Source organism: Aptenodytes forsteri, unplaced genomic scaffold, assembly GCF_000699145.1.
Source record: "Aptenodytes forsteri isolate BGI_AS27 unplaced genomic scaffold, ASM69914v1 Scaffold145, whole genome shotgun sequence".
Lineage (NCBI taxonomy): Eukaryota > Metazoa > Chordata > Aves > Sphenisciformes > Spheniscidae > Aptenodytes > Aptenodytes forsteri.
The window spans coordinates 4,913,589-4,932,312 of NW_008795122.1; the positions used below are offsets into that span (position 1 = coordinate 4,913,589).

Consider the following 18,724-nt stretch of genomic DNA (forward strand, 5'->3'; position numbering starts at 1 on the left):
ATCTAATTAGACTGGCTAGCTCCTTTTTCAGAAGCATCTTCCACACTGTCATTGACTAGAGGTTTTTTGCTGATCTTACAAGCGTAAATTTTGTCTTTTTATCTTCCATATTTACGGTACTGTGGAAACATTTTTTTAAGATGTGCATACAATTCTTGTATGTGTATGTGCTGCTTCCTGTATACAACAGGATATGCCTGTGATGAACAGTTCAACAGTGTAAGGGGCTAAACTGCTCTGAACTAGCCAAGTAATTCCGTAGGACGCTGGCTGCTGGGTTGGATAAGTTTATAAATCTGATTAGTCTAATAACTTAGTGCCGCTAATTTTAATAGGTGCCTTTTGCAAAAACTGCTATTATGCCATCAGTTATGATTTCAACAGAAGTGTTTGAAGTATGCAGTATTGGTCAGTAGGCTGTGGGGGTGAATGGACTGTTATTTCTCCTGGATGAGGACTTAAGGTAAGGTGCTCTTCTTTTTAATTACTTAGAACTAAGAAGTGTAAGTGTTGACTCTGTTTTGCCTTTGAAAGGAATTGTCACTGCTGTTTGCGTTTGGGAAACGATCGTGCTTTTGTAATTAGGGGTTTGAGACTAATGGAAGAAAATGATGGAAGGGATTGCTGAGTTTCTAGTATTGCTGAGTATTTAGATACTTTGGTTTGGTTAATTGATGTGGCTTAAATACTTTTTTAAACTGTATACCAAAATGGTACCGAAGTCCTTTTAAGTGGGGGGGGGGGGGGAAACCCCAAAACCAAAAAAACCCAAAACAAACAAACAAAAAATCAAACATGTAAGTAGAGTGACGATGAAGACAAAGCTCAGAGGAAAAAATAAGGAAGCCAGAACAGTTCAGTGCATAATTCGTACTGTGTAAATTTCTTTGAAATCAGTGACTCCTGATGTCAGTGCCCTAAAAAATGCAAAAGGGAATAGAAACACTTGCATGTTATATAGATCTCTACTGAAAAACTTGTTACTCTTGTTAGCATGTGACTTATTTTAAAAGAATATAAACTGGTAAAATCCAGAAGCGTTAGGAGATACCAGATGGAAAAGAAAATAGAAGTAGAATTTCGGTGATTGTATTTACTAACAAATGTATTATTCATTGGAATGAGACTGAAATGCAAATATTTTTGCATTGTTTGAAATTCATATGGAAAATATGAACTGTTCTAAGGACTGTGGAACCTGATTCAGATACGTGTGTAAAGCTGTTTTTCTATTTTGGTTTGGATGATCTGATCCCCCATGTTATTTAAGCTTTTCAGTTGCTGCACAAAACAACTTGCATCACATTCTAGCATCAAAACAAGCTGTTAAATTTTTTTGTTTGTACTAATAGTTTTTGTCCTCTAAAGGTTAATATAATCAGTTCAAATAATTAGCTGTGTAATAGAAAGCCTACTTAATTAAAAAATCCCAACACCTGAGGTTGAGTGCATGGAATTTCCAGCTGGGAAGGGAGATGGACAAACAAATCTTTTCCTTAACTTTTTAACTGATACTTGATCATTCTTGCAATCCTGCATAGATCTGGGAAAAGGATTGTTAAGGTATTTAGCGTTTCTGATATGGTAGTTATTTCTGTGCTGTATCTAGGCAGGATTAATTTCAAAACGTTTGACAAATGCTTATTATTTCTAGATGTTTGGAATCCATTTTTCCCTGGAGGAAAAAGAGTGATGTAGCCAGGGAAGAATTTTCTATTGGAATTCACTCATAGCCGTCTAAAAATTCATTGAGATTTTGTACTGCAACTACTTCTTTGTTTCTGGTTTTTGTCTGAATGGCTCTCTTAAGGGAACATGAGCAGGCGGGGTGGGGAAATGTGAATTGCCGTGGATTGACACAGAGTTGGTTATATTAGTTCTTTGAACCTCTCATCTCTCTCTTCCACCAATGAACACCAAAAGCAGGAATTTGGAGACCTTCCCCATGAGGATTTTGATTTTTCACAACTTTGACTTCTGTTTGAATAGTTTCTGAAACTTTTTATATCCTTAAGGTTTTTAATAATTTAGCTGAAAACATACATGTGCTTAAAGAGTTCTTATTGAAGCCAGTAGGATTACTCATGAGCCGTGTTACGTCTCTTCTGCTGTTTGCAGTGTAGTGTTTTCTTTATCATTAATGTGGCTATTAGTTTATAAAAACCAGAACAGACATCATACTTTAAAAATATCTAAATCTTTGATGTTTAAAACCTTTTTATAATACATAATATAAAAATGTAATATGAAATGCCCATGCTAATTTCAAAGTCTTTGGCCCAGTTTAAATAAATCACTGTCTTTAAAGGGTCCCAAGTGACTGTGTTTACTTGACAACTAGGGAGGAGCAATTTAATCTCCTTAATTCTGCTTATGGATTTGAGTTAATACAACTCAACACTTTAAAAAAAAAAAAAAAGTCATGCTAATATTCATGCTTCAAGAGGGGTTATGTTATTTGCTTTCCTGCTCCTTTGGTTTATTCAGTAATCCTGGCATGTACTCTCTTCAAACACAGTGTGTCCCAAAGCATCCTGATGAAAATCCCTTGAAGTCAATAAAAAATAGTGTCCCTGAATATTACTTGCTATCTTTGCTCTTTTTGGAACTGGCTCTTTGAAGCTTCTGTTTCTGTTCACACTTTTTTTCATGTCTTTTGGTGTTTCCTGGTTTAAGTCATACAGACAGATAAAAGAAAATTCACACATTTTCTGTAGCTGTCTCTTGGCTCTTCAGTTTCAAAACAAGTAGTTATAAATTAAATACAGGTATTGCACAGATTTAGGACTGTATCAGTTGGAGAAGAATTTACCATCTTCACTAAATGTTTTACACTCTTGAAACTAAAACTTCAAGAGGCAAGCTTTTTATGTGCTGCCCTAGTTTTGCAGTATATAGATTTTTAGTTACGAATCAATAATAGACTGTTACCATCAGTGCGGGTATTGTATATTGCCTGGAAGAGGTTCTCAACAAATAGAGAAAGGCTTCCCCTAAATTGGGAAATACCAAATTGTGACACGTGTAAACAAGAAAGTTTACCAATTCGATAACAAGGTGTCAGAATTATATGTTAAATATAGATACTTAATGGCCTTGTGGAACACTGTGCTTCACTGAATGTGTGATAGTTCCTGTAAAGACAAAGCCTGCTTTTCAAAAAATTAGTATACAGGTCTCTTAAATGCAGCTTCTGTTTCCCATAATGAAGTACAAGTACCATTGCTACCCGCCTTTTAAAAAATGGGCAGGAAGAGGGAAAGGTGGTCTGTTAGTTGCTAGCTTTGCTTGCTTCTGAGTCTTAGAAGTTGGTACACTGGAACATCTCACAGCTTACTATTCCTTTTGTAGCTTGTTATTCCTTTCTGCTATCTGACCCTTCTTTGAGCAGTGGGGTTGGAGTAGGTGGTCTCCAGAGATCCCTTCCAACCTCAACTAGTTGTTGATCCTGTGAGAAATTCAATATACTTCTATAAATTTCTAAAAATTTAGGAAAAAAAATTAAAATATATTACTTAATCATGCTTCCTTGCTGCATACTTGTTTAGTGATTCTATTTTTTTTTTTTAAAGAAATGAACATAAAAATTGGGACCTATGATGGTAAAACAGGAACTGAAGGAGGTGCTTCACTAAAACAGAGATAATGTTCTTCCTCCATCACAGAACTGAAACTGAAAACCTTAAATATCTTAGGTTGATATGTAGACTGCAAGCCTGACTTGTATTAGTCCTCTTAAGCTTGCAGTTAATTCTTGTTTCTCTAGAACACCTTTAACTTATTCCTGACACACACCTGCATTTTATTTAGATTTTTTTTCCCCCCTAGAAACATTTTTTTCAAGAAACTTGATGTAGATACTGCTGTAAATTCCAATGGCTGGCTTGTTTCAAACAGCTTGCTTCCTTCCTAAAGTCCCTTTACCTTTCTCTGTTTGCTGTCTATATCTTTGCCTTCCTCCCTGACCTGTTAGTTTGCTTTATTTGAAGGCTTCAGATGGGATGTTTTGGGAAGGGGGAAGGAAAGGTTGTGTGGTGAATTCACTGTAGTATTTTATCTCTGTTAAGCCCACAGTTCTGGCACTGGTTATTGTCCATATTTAGTTTATTCTAATACATTATATGATTGTCAGTTTGACCTAAAAGTAGCAAGTTTTAGCAAGCTATAGAATTTGTGTACAGTTTTGTATCTTAAGTGTTAGTATGGTGAATATTTATTTTTAATGAATTTAATTTACTACACTGTAGTTTGAGAGAGAGAACATCTAGCGTTCTGTAAAGTAAAATTTCTGGGAGGACCAAAAGGAAACTTATTGTTTCTTCTGCAATCTGTAACTAAGGCTGCCTGTTTTGCCCTTTGTCTTATAGCCATATCACGTCCCCTTTCCCAGCTCCTTCAGTCTTGGAATCCACAGTGCAATCAGCAAAGCTGCCTTGGGCTCAACCCTTTGGGATTGAGGAATTTTTAATTTTGTTATGCATATTTTGGGGGAGACCTCTAAGGAAAGAAAAAGTCTTGGTTTTGTTCTTGTGTTCTGAATTCCTTTTCACTGATGCTTGTAGAGAACAGAAGCTTGAAGTAAAGAACTATAAAGTTTGACAGAGTATCACAGGACAACCTGCTGACCTGCTGTTGTCTGTTTGCCAACTCTTCACTTTTCCTGGTACGCTGTTACCCGCTTTGGGCAGCAGCCTGCAAGCTTCTGGACAGCTGTTGACCTGTGCAGGCTCTGAAACTCCTTCCAGAGGAAGCAGCAGCTAGGTAGGTGTAGATCAGTCACACAAGTGGAGAGGCACGTCCATTGGACTTGCTGTATGCATCTCAGTAAGTTTGAAGGGATCACTAGGCCTAACTAGGTACTTTAGACCGATTCTTTCCATATATTCTGGCATTGGAAAGTTTCTGTTCGTCACTCTTCCTTTCCTCTTTTTCTGTCTTCTGAACTAGTAGAGAATGTGGCATAACTGCATGATGGAGTGAAAATAACATGCTCAGACTTTCGTTATGCTAGTAATTCAGAACTTGTTAGGTTTTTTGTGGTTTTACTTTGGCCGGTGAGCAGACCAGAGTGGGTGTATTGGAGCCAAGAAAATGGAATATGCTTTTGAATCCTTGTTCAGATTTCTTCAAACTATTTCTTTTCCTGTTTGTTGAATTGCTAAATGGCTTTGGTAGATAACTCAAGGCAAAACAAAGGTGGAGGAATTGGCAGTGCTCCCTCTTCAAACACCCTGTCATCATCAGGCTCAAGAACTGCTGTGAAACTTTTTGAAAAAGCTAGGATGTTAAGTATTCAAAGAAACAGGAGAGAGCAGGTATTGGTAAGTCTGTCTTCCCCTCGCCAGGTCCTGTATTTTGGGGTCTGATTGTATCGCCATGACAACAGGAATTTCACAAATGATAAGCGTGGTTTCCCATGATGCATTTTTAAGATGTATTAGTGTTATGGCTGAGAAATTCCCAGTATTTCAAATGTCATCCTGAATGTACCTTGATGAAAATGAAAGCAAGTCTAAGGATAAAGTAAGCATGAGAAACAAACCAGTGATTGTAGCCTCCTAATTGAGTTAAATTACCCAACAAATCAGACTCTAATTTTTTTTTCTGAGGTTGTAAACTATCTGAAAACTGTAGGAAGGTGCTTTTTTATATACACAGCGTAGGAATTTTTATGTTGAATTCTTTCTAAGAGTATGCACTACCTTTCATAAATGTTTCGTAAATGTGGTTTTGGTTCTATGAAAATATTTTGAACTTTGGTTTGTGTTAGGTACATAAAAAATAGGGTAATAGGTAGTGAAGGGCACTTGTTGCTCCCCAACCCTAAAGGTTTGGGAAGAAACATTTTTTTCCAGTGTAGTTCTCTTGTTTGTACTTTTGACTCATCTGTTGCATTCCATTTTATTGCAGCTTCCTGTTCTAATAAAATGTCTTTGGTTTTAGTTGATTCTTTATTTCATGCTGTCTCTTGGATGGTATTTATTCTAGCACAGACTAGTCTCACTTCATATTTTTTTCTAAAACGCACTTGTATTGGTGGTCTCAAAGGAAGAATGCTCCTGAAACTGAGCCAAAGATCCTTCAAACTGGGCACTCAAAACCATTTGCAGTTGGAGAACACTTTCAAAACATTCGTCCGTGCTTTGGTTGGTTAAAGGGGAAGGGATTCCTAAAATGTTGGGTACTTAGAAACTGGGAACTTAATGTTCTTCTCACTCAATACAGGCAATTAAAAGAAGTGTGGGGAAGAACAATTATATCTATTACAAAATATTCTTGATGGGGCCTAATTTATTTTAAATGCTTGATTACCAATATGTGCATTGATCATCCAAAAAAAAGCATGTACAAATGTCAAGTTAAAACTACATTAAAATTTCAAGTTGTAAATTCAACTGATCAAGCTCTTTGAAATACAGCACAAATAAGAATGTGTATTGGTTATAAGTCTTGAAGACTGAAGGTTGTCTTTCTGAGAATCCCCTACTTTGTTTAAACCTTGATAATCTGTTTTTCAAAGTTTCCATTGTAAATTGTCATGTTTTTTATTTGTTTGTTTAGTGTGTGCCTCTCTGTTAGAAAAGCTTAGGTTTCAGGGTTTAGTACCTGTGATAGCTTTTAACTTTTTTTGCGCAGTGATGCCAAACATTTTGATACTGTCGTCTATTCAGCCTACAGTAGTAAGATGGAAGTAATAACAAGAAATGTTTTCCCAACTTTGCATATTATTTAGAAAGATAAATTTAATATTAGCAGCTCTCTTGTCAAGCATAACAATCATTGCTTTTAATAAATGTTCTCACTGGTAGATGTTGTGTGATATTAGAATGGCTCTTAAATATTTGGTAAGTAAGGCGGTATTGAACAAACTGCATTTAAACAGTGTTTAAAAACAAAAAACATATAGGCTTGCATCAGATCATGAAAGAAAAGCTGAATTGTACTTAAAAACAGCATGGCTGATGCAATAGTCAGGCTAATGTTGAAGCCTAAGTATTATACCCATAACATTGGCTCCAGTCCTGCCAATGGCTTCATAAATGAAGAAAGTTAATGCTGCAAGAGTGTTCCAGTCACTGGAGATCACTCCAGTCAGTGGTTCTGCTACAGGGGGAGTGTAGGATGTAGGAACTAACATTAAGAGATTTGACTTTTGAGTCTGTTCCCTGGGTATTTTTGTTTATTATTTGAGAAGCAAAAAGTTCCATGAGTATTGGAGTTTGGGGGGGGGGGGGGGGGGGGGTTTCTTTTTACCAACAGTGGGGGGGCTGTGTGTTGTGTGTAGGGGTATTTCTACAGAAGTCTCCTTGACTCTGGCACTGCAGTTGTCCTTTTCCTATTGCCATGCTGCTCTTCCCTTTGCCCCCCAAAATTTAAGTTTTTCTCGTATTTCTTTTCTCTGCCTTCCCCACTGTAGTTCCCCTTTATACTTTGTGCCTTTTGGCTTGCTGGCTGCCTGAAAAAAACAGGCTGGGCTGCTGCTCTCTCAGCTTGCGATGTGCTACCTGGATAGCTGGTCATTGTCCATCAGGGTGAGTAATGTTGGGGTGCCTCTTGCCATCCCTTGCCTTGTGCTTATGGAGGCAGAAGTAGGGCCGTGTTCATCTACTCCATTGCTTTCGTGACACTCTCTCCTATAATTTGAGGTGTCAAACTGCATTTAAATTGAACAGTGGCGGCAAAAGTTGTTTTGTAGGGAACACGCAGCAGAAACACTTGGTTTGTCATGTTCTTTCGTTTTTTTGTTTTGAAGACTGAATCAAAATTGAGATAGAACTATGTGTAGTGGGCACTAATCTTGTAGAGTCTCCTGAGTGGTTTATCATTGCAAACCACTTAAGTGTAATAACTAGAAATTTGCAAGTTTATGGAGTTTTAAACTGTGTATGTAAACTAAATAAATTTCTAGTAACTTTTAGTCATTTACTAAACAAAATGAATAATTCTAATAACAATAAACTTGTCTTCGTATTTTATGATAGCTATGAGCCCTCTTTTCCTATAACTTGTAGTTAATTTGTGTTTAATGTTAGCTGCAATTCTGAAATGGATTGTTAGGCTTGTGTGAATTTGGCTTCCTTATAGTAACTCTGGTTCCTCCCATTGAATTGTATACTTCATGACTAGGCCATGTGGAGATGGATTACTGATGTCCTTGTCCATAGTGCCATGTTCTTACCTCAGATTAACTTTGTTTATACTATGTATTCATGCTCCAGATGAACATGTAGTAGTAGTAGTTTAAATTTGCCTTATGATAGATGGAAAACAGGGTAGTCAGATGATACTGACTTCTCTGATTGCTAGCTGCTAAATAGACAATTTTTTTTTTTACATTAATATTTAGGTCACTGCTCAGAATAACCATTTGCTCTGATTTAAGTGATAAAGCAGAGGAAAGAAGTATGTGTTGTGTTAATGCATGCTGGGGAATGGGTGGGGAGAGAAGACACGAAGTGGTTGTAGTGAGAAGAATGTTAAGATTTACATTTTGTCTCTTCGCTTTCCTTTTAAAATGCTTACACTTTCTCAGTAATGTCTTTTACCACTGTTTAAAGTTGCAGTTAAAAATTCACTATATGTTTGCATACTTTTTTTTTAATCTATACTCAGTATTATTTTGCTACAGTTAAAGAGCTCTAGATACTGTGGAGCTCAAAAATCTGTACAGTCCAGTTAATGATTCATTTCCTTAAAGGCCAAGGTTATCATGGTTAAATTATTGGCTCTTCGAGAATGGTCTGCCAATGTGCATGCTGCTAACAGGTGTTCAAGTGATTCCACTGGAGTTGTGGAGTATACCCTTCCCTATGTCCTCCTTGCCCCCCCACCCCCTGGTGCTCTCTGCCCCCGCTTTGGAGATGGGCAGCATCTTCCGTGTAGCTTTGTTGAATGCAGAATATATGTTTCATTGCACGTTTTTTGTAATGAACTGCAGTAAGTATGAAAACAAATTATTACTTGATTGTGGTAATGAGAGACTATCGATATTTTGTTGGTGCGTTTGGTTTTTCTACTGCACTCCTTTTTTCTGTCTGTGTATTTTAAATGTACAAGAGATAAAAATTAATGAAAATATTGAGTCATAATATCAAGATACATTGCTGGAAAAGCAAACTTTTGAATAGCATAGGCTTGAACATGCCATATTTCTGAAACCTGCATTCAATTCATGGGGGAAAAAAATGTTTTAATGCTGTATTGCATTGTGCTATTTAGTGCTCACCCAAATACTTCCTATAGCTTCTCTCCAACAAAGTTGTGCTGTTGCCTATGAAAGTACCATTAGAATGCATTTTATTGGGTACCATATATGATTCTTCAGTCATGCAGGCTGCTTAAATATAGATGCATGCTTTATTTTATAAAATAGAATGAAAGAACTCGACTGGTAAATGGCAAATCCCTGATGACTTGGAAAAAGGACATTAAAAGATTGCCTGGGCTAGGGATAGCAGACAGTAAGTTACAGTAAGTTGCATCTTGAAGTATGAAGTTGGCAGTTCTGTTTGAAGAATTTTTCTGTTGGATTGAAGTCTACAATAAAAATAGTTAAGAAATAAAAGAGTAGAAAATTACTTGATGTTAACATGTAAAATTATATACATGAAGTAATACTCAATATAATGCTTGTCCAGCAAAAAAAAGAGGGGAAAAAAGCAGTTACGCAATACTAAACGCTGGTCTAGTTTGCAAAATGCTTATGGGGATTTCATAACAGTTATGCAGGTACTAAACTATGAATTAAGAATAACTTAAAACTTGGGGAAATAGCTATTTGGAAGAGAAACTAAAAAAAAAAATACAGACTCATTCTCAGTTGAATTCTATGTAATGTAATACTTAACTCTACAGCCTCTAGAGAATGGATTTTGAACACGTGCCAACGATGAAGGACTTTTACTTTATTAGGCATCTGCGTTGCAGTTTTCTTTACATTGGCTTTGTCACATGCACTATGCTTTCCTTTTTGTATGTTTCAGTAAACTACAAGATGGGAGTTTGACTTAATTTAAGAGTGTGTAAGATAGTTTTCTAATGCAGACTCTTTTGCATGTAGAAGTAACGGCAGCATGCAATGCTTGTGAGGTTTTTTTACTTTTTTTTTGGTAGCTAGAAAGCCATTAAGTAGAAAATACAATAGTTTGCATATAATATACAGCTAAAACCCGAGCACTTTAATGCAGATCTCTCTCGGTCCTGCTGCAAACTAATTTTAGAATCTTGCCTTAAAAAGAAAATGTGATGGAAGGAAAGGAGCCTTGCTGGTCTTTTATAGGAGAGCTGATCTTAGGAACTTACAAGCAGAAGCATTTTATTAAATACAACAACTGTTTTGAGGAAACACTGGCCTTTACGTTTTGGCACAGAAATCTGAGATCAGGCAACTAATTTCATGCTAAAAGAGAGTCATGTCAAGAATATCTCTGGTGTACGTTGTTGTCAAACTTGCTTCAAAATTAACTATGCATGTTGTAGATATTAATCATATACAGAAGTGTTTAGTAATGATTAAAATGGTGGTTTTATTCAAGAGGGTTCATAGTGTCTTGCGGGTTTGCCTTTGTGCATGGGAAGCTCTTTTTTTTTATCTGCCCTGGATTGTGTTTATTTTTGTCAATGAAGTCTTGACTCAAATGAAGGAAAGAGGGTCCTGTGAGATTCAGTGGATGGTTAAACACTCTCCAACCCAGATCAGTCAGTGGGGTAAGTTTCTATTTTGGTACGGATGTTTGATGTCTGTCTTTTTCCCTATTCTGAATAATTTTGTGAAAGCGGTAAGCCTAGGCTAGAAGTAGATCTTTGTGTTTTCATATGTATTTTTTTATGTATGACTTGATACTGTTTTTTTCTTCTTGCACGCAACCTAAACCGAATGCTAATATTTCAACAGATACAGAATGACAGTCAAACACTGCACACTGGTATGCCTGTGAAGAGGCACTGCCAAAGTTAATTGTGTCTAGTGCAAAATCTGGGAGTTCTGGCTGATCAAAGCAGGTAGGTGTGAAGGCGCTTGCATGGAGAGAAGATACAGGGACAACTCAATGCAAACAGTTTTACTTAAGCAGAGCTAAATGATACATTTCAAATGGCCTTCACCTCAGCTGACTTATGAACATTTTTATTATAAAACTTGTGGTGGTCGTATTTGAGAGAATGACACAATTTTAATTTGATACTAAAATATGGGTGAATTTGAGGCACTAGTCCAATAAGGAAAGTTAAGTCAGCAAATCTTCAGAAAACATGTAATTAGCTAATTAAAGACAGCATGTTTTGTGTGGTGGTAGCACTACAAGATAATCTAGAATGCATTTTTTGTGTACTGTTAACACCTACTAGGTAAAAATGAAAAATGTAATTCTAATCTAAAACATAACTGACTGCACGTGTGTTTTTTTAACTTGAATCTTGAATCTAAGAGTCAGACTATATATTGCAGAGGTATCATGGTGTGCTTGCACATCATTTGCCAGTCATGACTCTAAATTGGTTTCTGTCTCCACTGTCACCAGCTCGTGTTAGACAAAAATAAGCCGTAGTTACATCACACACTTCTTAGTGCTGGAGAACTAACACAGCTTACAATAGTATTTGACATCAGTTTGTGTCTTAGCAGTAAGAGTTACTAGAAAACTCAGTCCAGTTTTGGCTGTAGAGTTCTTACTGCTACTGAAAATGAGGAAAGGATCAAGCCTGTTGGTCAGATTGCATGCTAAATTTGTTAGCTCTAGAGTCAGGAAGTTCTTTTAACATAAAAGATGTAGAAATTAGAATCTGATATGGAAAGTAACATAGTAAGTGTTCAATTCTGAAATGCACGTTTTGAGTACTTTCCAAAGTAGAATTTCTTAAAACTGGTGACTTTAAAAAAGCAACTCATTTGTTTAGCTTTTGTTTTCCAGTGCATCCATGTTGCCCTTTACTAACATTAATCTATTAAATATATATATTTGAGTAAATACTGCACGAAAGGGGCATTTTTGCTGTATTTGAGTTCTCCAGAGATCCCAGAGACCAGAGGAAAGTCATGAAGGAGATGATCAAGGGTCAAAACCTACAGAGAAAAGCCTTGAGCTATTCTCACCTGAAAATTCAGTTTGGACCCCACCCCCAAAAAAACCCCAAAGTCACAGGCATCCAGTCTGATGTGGCTGTTGAACAGTACTGGAATTACTCCTCTTACCATTGCTTATGTGTAGTATTTCAGCTTCCAGGTTCTGCAGATAGACTGGCTGAAAGACCCTGACCAGAGAAATGTAGGAATTATGTGAAGATTGAGAACTCAGTAAGAAAAATAATGCTTTAAAAAAAAACTGTGTAAGAAATTTATGTAAGCTAATTGCATGTAAATGGAATCGAATTAAATCAAGCAAGCCATGTATTAAGAGCTAAAAAGAAAAGTACAAAGACACTGTTAATATTAAGAAACTACAGATTTTATGTAATTTCTTCAAATAAGTTCAAGGTATACGTAAATACTGTAACCTTTGTTGCTATAGTTGGCTTTCTTAAGGAGGAAAAAAGCGAACAACCTGGCATCATATGATGTCTTAAAAACACTGATTTTTTTTTTTTTTTTAATATCGGCTCGTGCACCTTGCCCAGAAGCATAGAATTTCCGTAAGGCTGAATGAAGGTCTGTCTTTATGACAGAAATGTATATTAGTGCCAGTAAAGTCTGTTAATCTGATTTAAAATGTGGTTTAGTTAGGCCAAAAAAAGGTTTGCTCTCAGCTGTACTTGGCATATAAAGTTGACAAGAAACAAAAAGCATGTTAAAGACCTTTAAAAATGTTCTTGCAATGTAAATGGTTTTAAAAATGAAAAAATAATTATAACATTGTTTAACAAATACCCATTTCATTAATTTTATAAAATCGATGCATCTATTAATGGGAATTATTTTTACAAGTTAGTATTTTTTATAATCTACCAATCATTCAATTTTATACCGCTAGTGTTTTCCTGCTGTTACATATGCGCCAAGAAATACTGGCTGTGTTTCTCAAATGTGTGTTGCTGTGACAGCTATATACAGTTTTGGAATTCTCTGTCATGCTGAGTTCAGAAAGGCTGTAGCTTTTTACCACTCCTAAACTGGCAATAGGAAGGGTGTTTCAGGGATTGGTACCTATGCCAGTCTCGAGTAGGTATTGTCTGACGCCTTGTCTGATAATCTAGATAATGCTGTGGCCCTCTCTGTTTTTTAGTAGGCCTTTAAAGAACTTTCTGGAGAGAGGCCAAATGCTTTAAAACAAATTCTGAAATTCAGAAGGTCAAGATTCCTACCATTCTGTTTGTCTGCAAGTTTAGCTTTTAATGATGGGTTGCATGACACTTAATCTTTTAAAATCAACACCTTGATCAATGGTTTTGCTGCCTTTTATCCATCTTGGGACTTGATAACATTATCTGGTACAGCTGTTGTAAAGCTCAATAACTTCTTCCTTTCTCTCCTGTCAAGTTCCCTCCTCCCCTTCCCCCCAAAAAAAAACAAAACCAGGAAGTTTTGGGAAACTAGTATTTTTTAATAGTGTCAGCAGCTTGGAATTTAAACAGTCAGCCTTACATCACTCCTGTTGATACTTTAATATGCATGTCATGTTGGTGCTAGTTTCTAGGAGAAAGATGCTTTACTAAAATTTGTTGTTCTTGTAATGTTTATTTTGAATAACAGTTCAACTGGATGCTGGTGCATAGATCCTGCAGTGGGTTTGCAGCCTGCACATATTTCTAGAGGTATGACTAATGGCAGCAGGGCAACAACTACTTAACCTAGAACAAGTTTTGTTTTAGGAACTGCAAATACTCCATATGGCTAGTTGCACTTTAAATCTAAAATAATTACATGATGCTTTAAAATTTCAGTTTGAGGGTAGAGAATCTAGCTGCAGGTAACTTGAATCAGGTGTGGCAGTGTGTGTTTTGTTTCCATGTTCTTTCACTTGGATTCTGCATTTGTTGGAGCTGCAGTATTAGAAATAAAAAAAAAGTATTGTTGCTTATATTCTATACCACTTACCAAATACATAGATTCAGTTTTTTGCTTATTTTGCAGATGGTATTCTGTAGAATTTACTCACAATTGTTTAAACTTTTTTTTACTGGCTATTGAGCTTCTGCTCACTGATGCAGAAAAATGCGGATCACTCTTCACTGGCTCTTGAATTAGCGAGTGGCAGTGAAACCTGCCATGTAGAGAAGGAAGGTGGAAGAAGGCACTAAAGGGAGTTTTCCTCCCAGGATATCTATCAACAGTTAGGTCACTATGGAAAGACATTGCAGAGATTCCTTTCTTTGACCAAGGGAGATGAGAACATTGATTATAGGATTCCTTACTGTCTTCTGTATGCTCACAAACAGAACTAGCAGTGCCTTTCCTGACTTCATCTATACCTGAAGATCATCAGCGTATGTTGTTCTTGTGTCATCACGGCCATAATTTCTTCCTACTCCAACTAGAAGGATCCCAACACAGCCTGCACTTGAGGTAAATCAGCAAACTCTATGGTACAGTGACCAAGAACAGCTGTTGTATATTCAGCTCCTTAAGCTGGCTTAACATTCCATCTCAGTAGCGTGAATCACTTCTGATGATTGATGTGAGGTAATAAAAAAACCTCTCCCAAAATTCCTGTAAGAGGGATTCGGGTACTTTGGATGGTCTATTCTAGACCTCTTTTTTCCGTTCTTTTAGATCTTCAGAAGAGCAAAGGAGTATTTGTTAGCATTTCTCATCTCAAAATGCAGAAAGATGTAGTTGTTTCAGCCTGAAATACATATCTGTACATAGGAATCAATCAGGCTAGTATTTTAGATAGCTAGAACACAAAAATTACCAACCTCATTTATTCTTTAGAATTCAAGACAAGTCTGTTCAAGGGAAGAAAGATGTATGAAAGGATAAAAATTAGAAATAAAAGGTTCTCCCTTTCTTGGAAAAGGAGAGATACTATGACCTTGACGTAAGGAAAGGAATTTAAAACCAAGTTACTCTTAACAGCGTGTTTCAGACTGATCTTCTAGAAACTGTTGTTGTTCAGCTATTTCCATGAGGAAAACACCAATGGGCAAAGTCCTCATAAATGCTTTTTTTTCCCTTAAATTTCACGTTGAATCTTTGTCTCTTCTACGGAACTGCTACATGAATAGAATAAGACCAAGTAATCCTCTCTTCTACACCCCTGAAACTTCAATAGGTGATTTCATACTGTGCAGTATATTGGAGGTGATCTGGAGCCTTTCCAGTGAATAGGATCTTTCCCTGGTGAAAGAGGATTTCTCAAAGGTAGCCTTCTCTTGATATTACAGAGGCCCTAGGCAGATTCCTGTTTGAAAGGAACCTGCAATAAGCTGGGTCATGTTTCTTCATCTGGATTGATTTGCTCTGATACCTTCTATGGCTTTGAGCTGGAAAAGAATATTGACTTCGGAAGCGTTAGTGTTTGTAGGCTTCAACACATCACCTGAAATTAAGCCTATAATGCTGTATATGGCTTTGTAGTTATGAATTGTAAGTAACAAGTATCAGCAACTTGAAAAGTCCCTGAGATTCAAGGTATTGCAAGTTATCTGGTAAAAAAGAACCTTCTATTCACAAGGGAATCTTAAGAAATATGCTTTTGATTGTACTGTCTTTTTATGATAGTTGTCTAGCCAAGCAAGTACAGAGCAGTAGAAATTTGCATTGAACATGTTCTGTTTATTATATTTTCTCTTCTTTTATCTTTATCTTGTATCCTCTACCTTACTGGAAGAGGAGAGTATAAATGTCATCCTGGAGACATCTGTTGGCCAAGTACATTTATGTGTGTGTTGGTCAGTTACTCTTTCTAAACAGAAAGACCTTCTTTCACAGAAACATGCATGTGGGATGAAAAGACTGAACTTGACTCTAACCTTTGAAAGTTGATCTGAAATAGTCAAAAAGGCAATATTTTGTCAAATTGAAAGGTATAGGAACACATCTTGGTCTCATGTTGTTGAAAAGTCATGAAATTCCACTAAAAGACAATCCTATTATTTCTATGAAAATCTTGCTATTTAGAGCAAAACCTCTCACCTTAGATTGAGATACCATCACCATATTCAATGTCCTTAGAGGAACCAAGCAGCAGAGTATCCTTCTGCATGCCCAAGCAGTTTCTCTGGAAGAAACTTGCTGATTTTTCTGTTATAATTACTGTAGGATATCAGGTTCTGTCCTTGATGGCTTTATCTGTCACCTGTTCAAAAAAAAAAAATTCCTGTCTGCTACTCTTAACTGCAAAAATTAAAGATGCCTTTTTAAAAGTATATTATTGCTGTGGCTTTAATGACAAAACCTAGCTTTTTTCCCCAGCTTCTCCTTTTGTATTATTTGGAGCACAATGAAGGAAAGTTTCTTTGAGGAGGGGAAAGCTTGTAATTGAAGGACACATGAGATACCTAACCATATAAAGCTATTTTGTTTAGGTGTGTGCTCTAAAGGAGAGGATGAAGAAACACCACCAAAATTGCCCCAAAATGAATTAACTGAAATTGCATCAAACATAATGAGTAGCATACCTTCTTGGTTAACTATTGGATCATGCCCTACCTGGTGTCTTGAGGGCAGTGAAGAGCACTGCAGGTAAAATGATAGTGCCTCATCTGAGGCACACAGCTCAACAGCTACCCTACGTGCAAATACCAGACACTGTTGCTGTTGTGCAAAAGATATTGCAATGGATAATAACCAGTAAACACATACATGAGTGGCTATGCATATAATTGTGTTTTAAGTCCAGTGACTTCTGGACTTCTGGTTCTGTTTTTTTGCATGTTGGCTCCATGCTACTGATAAACTTTCACAGGAGTCTATCAGCTTTCAGGATTTGTGAAGAAGAAGAAGGTTTCAGCTCTTATGCATTATATTTTTGTTGTTCAAGTAATGACAATTAACTTGTAGGACATCTAGATTTTCAGGAAAAAAGAGGAATATTCTAGAAATCCAGAAACCTGATCCAGGAACTTGGGATGTTCTTAGCTTCCACAGCAATCATAATGTGCCTAGGTTAAGTCAGAGGTTGTCACAAGAGCATTAAACTGCTGTCAGTGTTTGATCAATCTGATCTTGCGAATAGAGTGGAAGACTTGAGATTGGAGTAAGGCCTTTACAGAGGAGTTGGGGGTAGGGTCAGGAAGTCATTGGTGAGGGAAACATTCAGGTAAGTATTACCACTTCTTCTTAAAGAGATTATGGGGAGACGTTCACGGCATTGCAATAGATGCCATTTTTAATTCACTTGAGAGAAAGTGAACAGAGGAGAGATTGGGAATTTTTTTCCAAGAAATGAGCACTTAAATTTCCCCCCCTCCCCCCCCTTTACATCTACTTCCAAGAAATGAGCACTTAAATTCCCCCCCTCCCCCCCCTTTACATCTACTTGTAACAAACTGAGAGAACTTTCTGGACAAAACATCTTATGACTGATCTCATCTATTGGTAGATGTCTTAAAAGTCTTGAAAGTTCACAGCTCAACACTGGGTTTTTTTTTTTTTTTGCATCAGAGCATGAAAAAACTGCATGTCTAGTACTCATCTCTTGTCATCCTCCCCTGTTGCAGTGACTATGTGTATGTCTCTGTGTGGCAGAAAATGAGGGAATGCAGATCATTATTCAAGAAGTTACCAACTAGCACTTTTCCTTCCCCTCCAGTCTTTCTGCCTCCCTATCACGGAAGTATGGAGTCCCTGCCTCAGCCTACGGCTTCATTCTTTTTCCAGCTGCCCACAAAAGTAAAGAACCAGTGTGAGAGTTTGAAGAAAGAATCCGCTCAGAGGACTGAGTCTCAAGCAAAAGCTCCAGGTTGCAGACTCAGAAAGAAACTTCCTTTGGGGAAGGATCTGCTTCCAGGATTTGCTCGTCTCTTTTTCCTTGGGCAGAGTTCTTGAAGCAAACAACAGGGTTGCAGGTAGGTAGGGCCCCTTTGAACTGCCATCCGCTCAGGTGTGAAGGATGGACTTTATGCTGTTTCTCTATGCTTTTTTTTGTTGATGTTGTCTTCCACTTCTCTAGACTAAGAGAGGGAAAGTGTGAGCAATTTAAAGAAAAAATGTGGGGGAGAGAGAGAGGAGAAAAAAATATCCTGGGCACTTGGAAAGAATGTTTTTTATGCCTCTGTGTAAGATTCCTGTCCACGGGTCGTATTTGTACTTCAGTTCTTTGAAGCACTAATAATGACATTCTTCGTCTGACCCTTTTCTAGACAGGAAGCTAAGTCAAGAGCAGAAACTGGTGGCTGGGGCCAAGGTAAGACCAGTGATTGTATATGGCCCATAGCTACACAATTTTCATCTCCTCCCTGTCTCTTTACACCAGTGCTAGGTTTGAATGCGCAGTAAGGTGGAGGCCGCCGAATGGGTTTCTAATCCGACTCGATTCCCAGCACTGAAAAAGTTCCCCAGTTCTAAACGAGTAAATACATTCTTCCTTCAGAGAAGCCTGTGGCTGCTGGGTTTGTTAAATCCTGTTTCTTTGTCCATACGAAGGAAATAGACTGGAACACCCTGATTAAGGGAATGTGCTACTAACCCACACAATCGGCAATCCGTCAGGCCCAGAAAAGGGGAATCGGTAGAATCAACTCAGGTAAATTCTGCCTTTCTCACTTCACGCTGTGCAGAGCAACAGCCGCTTCCGTGCAAACATCGGTAGCCCACAGTCAGACCTTTCTTTCTCCGGCTATGTCATTG

At 37.3% G+C, this 18,724-nt stretch overlaps 1 protein-coding gene across 1 annotated transcript in view; it reads left to right on the forward strand.

The window, feature by feature from the left end:
* Nucleotides 1-18,724, forward strand: part of TSC22D1 (TSC22 domain family member 1) — a 97,090-nt gene that overhangs the window by 21,437 nt on the left and 56,929 nt on the right. The window lies entirely within an intron of this gene.